We start from the raw sequence: 6,587 nt of genomic DNA on the forward strand, positions 1-6,587 counted from the left end.
AGATGTTTGAAAAGCAGTGCGGAGAAACAAGAGAACTTATCACGAAAATGAGAGACGAGAAATAAGAGAACTGAGAAAAACAGCTGAAAACAAGGGTGGAGACATAAAAAAAATGAAATGAAAATGACAGTGGAGAGTATAAGAACCAAGCACAGTCTCAGTATCATTTAAAGGAACATGCGCTGAAAGCAGAGCTGTTTAGACAGGGGGAGAATGCTGCTGTTGGGTTGGATCCTTGTGGTGTTTTGATGAAAGCAGGTCACAAACTTTTCATTAAATCCAAGAACTGAGATTGCCTGGGCTTAGTTAATATTGGTGGTGCACTTTGCTGGATGATTTATCAAGAGAGCAGAGCTGTTATGACTGAAAAATCTCTCTCTGACTCGCAGTAAAAGTGATGCAATGCCTGCACTGAAGCAAACGCGCCGGAACCACGTACCTGAGAGATCGTGTAACCACAGGAGACCCAATCACATGCAATAGAAATGCTTCTGAACGCAGTGTCACTGCATCTGTGAAGAGGACAAAGCGCTCAGTGAAACGCTCCCTGCATGGCAGAGCACTTTCTGTTTCAGCGCGGTGCTGTGCCATTCGGTCTCTGTCTTGTTCCCTCTTGTCAAAGCTATTTGTTGCAATGTTGACAGGGCAATTATTGCTTGTCACTGTGTCCTTTCATCAAATGTTTGTATTTGCATCTGTCCTGACTAACACACAGGTGCACTAACACACTGTTTCCAGTCCTTTCCGTCTTTGACAGGGTCTGTGTGTACGCCTGATGAAGTTACATAGTGGTTAATCACATGTGCCAAATGTTCAGAAGTCAATATGCACTGATAATGTGATGAAATCATGTGACCTTATCTTCGGATGAACCTGAAGCTCTATGATACAGATTAGCATTAGCATTAACAGACCAAACCTCATAGCCACTGGGAGTGCTTATGTGCATGAGTGGTAGAAGCAAGAGAAGAAAGAGCAGCTCATGGTGAGGACAGACAGTAGTTTTTAGGCAACGCAAAGTCTGACTGCACCATTAGAGCTGGACAAGGACGTCAGTCAGCTGGACTCCACAGCCTTTAGTTAAAGCTGCGGGCCAGAGTTTCCTGCCATCTGTCCACAGCAATGTGGGTCACTTCAGCCCCCGGGTTTAAAGATGGACTCAGCAATGTAGAACACATGGTGGAAGTTCAAGTGGGCCAAGACTGGAACCTAGTGGTACACCAATATATCAGCTCTGTGATTCATTCATTCATTCATTCATTCATTGTCTGTAACCCTTATCCAAGTCATGGTCGCGGTGGGTCCAGAGCCTACCTGGAATCATTGGGCGCAAGGCGGGGGATACACCCTGGAGGGGGCGCCAGTCCTTCACAACACAGACACACACACTCACACCTACGGACACTTTGGAGTCACCAATCCACCTACCAATGTGTGTTTTTGGACTGTGAGAAGGTACCGGAGCACCGAGAGGAAACCCACGCGGACACGGGGAGAACACACCACACTCCTCACAGACAGTCACGCAGAGCGAGAATCGAACCCACAGTCCCTGGAGCTGTGTGACTGCAACACTACCTGCTGCGCCACCGTGCCGCGCTGACCCTGTGATGTTGTTCCAAAAGACTTACGAAAAGTGGACCTAGTCTGGAACCATGGGGTACACCATAATGTCAGCTCTGGTATCATGTATAAAAACAGCACCTAAACTTGACCCAAAAGAAGATCCTGGAGTATATTAAAGGACCTACACTGGAACCAAGGTGTACACCAACATCAGCTTAGAGACATTTTCAAGACAAGAAGCAGAAACGTTGTCCTAAAAAATAGAAAGGAGGGTTTAAATGAACTTAGACTGGATCCATAGGCCCAGACATAGGCCCAATACTAATTCCTAATGGAAAACTGTTAGTGTCAGACTCTCATGCATCTCTCTGCTCTTGTGTCTGAATCTGAGTGAGTTATTCACACACAGATCATACACAAGCTTCAGTAATCGTCTTATTTCACTCCTGTGTTGTTGTAGTGTGTAAGAGACGACAGACACAAGCCCTGTATTCCTCCGTCTCAGTCTTTTCCCCCTGTTTACACCCTCCGTAGGGCACAGTGTCTGTCATAAAATAACAGTTTCTGCACTCACATACTGTGTCTTATATATAAAAAAATAATATTTAATCAGCTGTAAGTTTCAAATTTCCCTGTTAAATTAGGGTCTAATTAGTTTTACTATCTGCGATGTGCACTATGTAGGGAGTATGCTGCGACACAGAGCTCCGTTTACAGACGTGATGTGTATAAATAGGTCAGGGATCCATGCTTATACTTCTTTATTTTTAATGTTTAAATGAAGACTAAACATTAAAGAGTTGTGTGTTTAGGTCTCAATATGGAGGCTACTGTGCACAGTGATGTCAGCTGCAACCCTTGGAGAGTGTGGAATCAATCAGCCCAGCTCAGTTATGCTCTTGCGAACAGCTCAGACATGACCCAAAATTGACACAACACAACAACAAGGGTCACTGCCTGCCGCAGCTTTGCCCTCATTCGGTTCTGACCTCAGACTGGAGCAAGCCCTCAACTTCCCGAGGCGGAACACAGCTAAAGCTCCAGCCCCACTTCTGCCACCTGCTGATTCCTGCCACCATTCAATTAGCCTCATTTCAGCTCATCAGTCAGAACGGCCTCCGAGCTCCAACCTGCTGTCACTGTCGGCCTCCTTCTGCAGGGCAGGCTCGGTCACCTCAGAGGAGAGCACTCCAAAGGCTGGCCCACTTTCTCTAATCCCTCTCTTCTTGTTCCCGGGACCAGCAGGGAAGTTGTTCAGTCCTCCTCTGCGGCTTTCTGGGCACATCTGCTAAAGCCAAGGCTTTATTAAGACAGAGGTGAAAGATCCATGTAAATACATCAGTACTAAACTTGTGTCTTTCATAAACAGCACTAAAGCAATGATCCGTTTGGTGACAGAGATTTACAACGTCCTGTGAAGCTGCTGTTGTCTACTTTGTCTACTTCTAATGACTGCGACTCTGTAATATCCAGTTCCAGCAGCCTCCTGAACAATGACATACGATAATACTGTTCCTCTTCACACTCCTCACCATTCATCATCAATCTTTAATAAAGCAGAAGAAGACAGAAGAAAAGACCCCACGTTTTCAAACGGTCCCTCTACTTGTCCAGCTGTTGTTTCTTCTTTATGTAGAAGCTCCCAAGTGAGGAATGATATGCAGATGTGTTCTCCCTGTGTCTGCGTGGGTTTCCTCCGGGTGACTGTCTGTGAGGAGTGTGGTGTGTTCTCCCTGTGTCTGCGTGGGCTTCCTCCAGGTGACTGTCTGTGAGGAGTGTGGTGTTCTCACTGTGTCTGCGTGGGTTTCCTCCGGGTGACTGTCTGTGAGGAGTGTGGTGTGTTCTCTCTGTGTCTGCGTGGGTTTCCTCCGGGTGACTGTCTGTGAGGAGTGTGGTGTGTTCTCTCTGTGTCTGCGTGGGTTTCCTCCGGGTGACTGTCTGTGAGGAGTGTGGTGTGTTCTCCCTGTGTCTGCGTGGGTTTCCTCCGGGTGACTGTCTGTGAGGAGTGTGGTGTGTTCTCTCTGTGTCTGCGTGGGTTTCCTCCGGGTGACTGTCTGTGAGGAGTGTGGTGTGTTCTCCCTGTGTCTGCGTGGGTTTCCTCCGGGTGACTGTCTGTGAGGAGTGTGGTGTGTTCTCCCTGTGTCTGCGTGGGTTTCCTCCGGGTGACTGTCTGTGAGGAGTGTGGTGTGTTCTCTCTGTGTCTGCGTGGGTTTCCTCCGGGTGACTGTCTGTGAGGAGTGTGGTGTCTTCTTGCCTTGCACCCAAGGATTGCTGGTCAGCTCTAGGCCTTTTGGAACCCTGATTGCAATGAAATGGTTACAGACTATAAATGCCATGATTTAATTTGCCCTGAACCTAAATTTGAAAACATAAACTTATCCTCCACAACAGTTTACTAGTAGATTATTAGAGCTGTGAGTCAGACTGTGTTGCTTACTTTAAAATTAACATTAATCTTCAACATATTTTTATCAGTATTAAAATGTCCCATTTGAGGTGGGATGACCAAAAAAGAAACGTTGGGTCATACATGAAACCCAAAAGGAGATGTGCTTGAGGCCATTAACGAGATAAAAGGTGGTCTTAGAGAGCCCCCAGAGAGAGAGGATGCCGGAATAGCTCACTAAATTCTAAGGGAAGGATGTTTTAAGTGACCTGGAGAGTGCATCAATACAGGGCCAATGGCAATGTTCCAGCACGCAGTTTTAAAACCACTTGCAGAGAGCTTGACTACATTTTTCTACTCAGAGCACACACAAGAGCTGGCCATCCTGCTGAAATGGACAGTCCTGACCATAGCTCTCTTCTGTGCTTTAAATAAACCATCAGTTTTTACTCTGCTCATAAAAATCAGCTAGTTTTCACTTGGCTAACTGAGGCCAGTCTGCCTCCTCCTAAAGGATAAGGCAATTAATTAATTCATTCATTCATTCATTCAGTCATCTTCCGTAACTCCTTCATTCTGATCAGGGAATCACTGGGTGCAAGACAGGAACACACCCTGGACAGGGACAGTCTGTCACAGGGCATCACACACTCACCCTGTCACTCACACCTTTGCACAGTTTCACACACTCATCCAGTACTTCACACACACACACACACCTGTGTACAATTTCACACACTCACCCTGTCACTCACACCTAAGCACAATTTCACACACTCACCCTGTCACTCACACCTTGGCACAGTTTCACACACTCATCCAGTACTTCACACACTCACACACCTGTGTGCAATTTCACACACTCACCCTGTCACTCACACCTAAGCACAATTTCACACACTCACCCTGTCACTCACACCTTGGCACAGTTTCACACACTCATCCAGTACTTCACACACTCACACACCTGTGTGCAATTTCACACACTCACCCTGTCACTCACACCTTTGCTTAGTTTCATACACTCACCCAGTCACTCACGCACAACTCTGGACAGTGCCACACGGCCACTCCACCTCCCAAAGTGTGTGCTATTGGACTGTTGGAGAAAAGCAGAGCCCCCTGTTGACCTTGAAATGGAGTGTACGTCTATGTTCCATAGAAAGTGTGGGAGATCCATTTTGCTGTACCTCACCTTTCTTTGCAATATTCTTTCATCCCAAAACTGTACAACTTTTCCAAAAAAACTTTGAAATTCAGGGAACTAATAAAGACCTGCCCTGGGTTTCCTGCAGTAACCGCCTCCACTCTTCTGAAAAGGCTTTAGACTAGATGTCAGAACACTGCACTGGAGATTTGATGGCATCCTGCCACAGGACCATTAGTAAGGTCCGGGACTGATGTTGGAGGATTAGCTGTGGATCACAAAGCCTCATCTCAGGTGTACTGGATGAATCTTCACTTCAAAGAATGCTTTTCCACTGATCCACCACAGAATTCAGGGAGGCTTTATAGTCCTCTAAACTATGGTTGGCACTGAGCATGGTGAGCCTAGGCTCATGTAAAGTTGTTTCAGGAAATACAGTGATCTTCTGCAGAGAATATTCAGTTAAACATTGAAATCAATCATGGGTCATTGTACTACTGCTCTCTTTCCCTACCTCAGATCCAGCCCCCCGCCAAACTCCAAGGAACTCCTGACAGTCAAAATGTAGGAACATGTGCTGAGGAGAAACTCCAAAGTGAAAGAACAGTGTGGCCTTAACCTTAACCAAGGAACAGACCGCACACTTCTGAACCTGAACGCAGAACACCACCCTCAACTCACCAGACAGCTGTCTCTTGAGATTGGGCATTGGGGTTACACCTGCCAGGCATCCCCTCGCCTTTCTGCTCCTGCACATTAGACGTTCTACTTCCCAGGTGTTCCCCCCCATTTCAAGTGTCTGAGTTTCAGGAGTTCCTCTGAATCTGAGTGACCCAGGTCAGCGGTGGCACCAGCAGACATGTGGTACCTTACATAACCTTACAGTGTTCCAGCTCATCTCATCTTCTTTACCTCGTAGTCCAATTCAGGACCATGGTGGCGAAAGATATCTCTGACCCCTACAACATCTCAAAGCTCCTCCTCCGGGATCAGCCATTCCCAGGCCAGACAGAAACTATATCCCCTCCTGCAAGCCCTGCATCTACCTCCAGGCCTCCTCTGCTACACCTCTAGGAGGTCCTGGGTCAACTTCAGGGCATCCTCCCCACAGGCTGGGTCTGGGATACCTCCATCTGAATGTGTCCGGAGGCCATCTTTCCAGATACAGGACCAGCTCCATTGGCTGCTCTCATTGTGAAGGAGTAGTGGCTCTACTCCTGGATGACAGATCTCCTCAGAAGAGTGTCCAGCTGAAATATTATATATAGATGGAAATATTGATCTATTCAGTCAGAAAATAAGCTGTAAACACACCAGCAGAACAAACAGAACAAGCATCAACAACAGACAATTCAATTACTGTTAAATGAAGCCTTCATCACTTATTAATGAGTTTAACACACATTTTGATGGCTCCATTTTTCTAAATAATGGAATTCTTTGAACCTCTGTTCAGATTACATGTCCAAAAGTATCCACACACTGCCA

Source organism: Hoplias malabaricus, chromosome 7 (assembly GCF_029633855.1).
Source record: "Hoplias malabaricus isolate fHopMal1 chromosome 7, fHopMal1.hap1, whole genome shotgun sequence".
Lineage (NCBI taxonomy): Eukaryota > Metazoa > Chordata > Actinopteri > Characiformes > Erythrinidae > Hoplias > Hoplias malabaricus.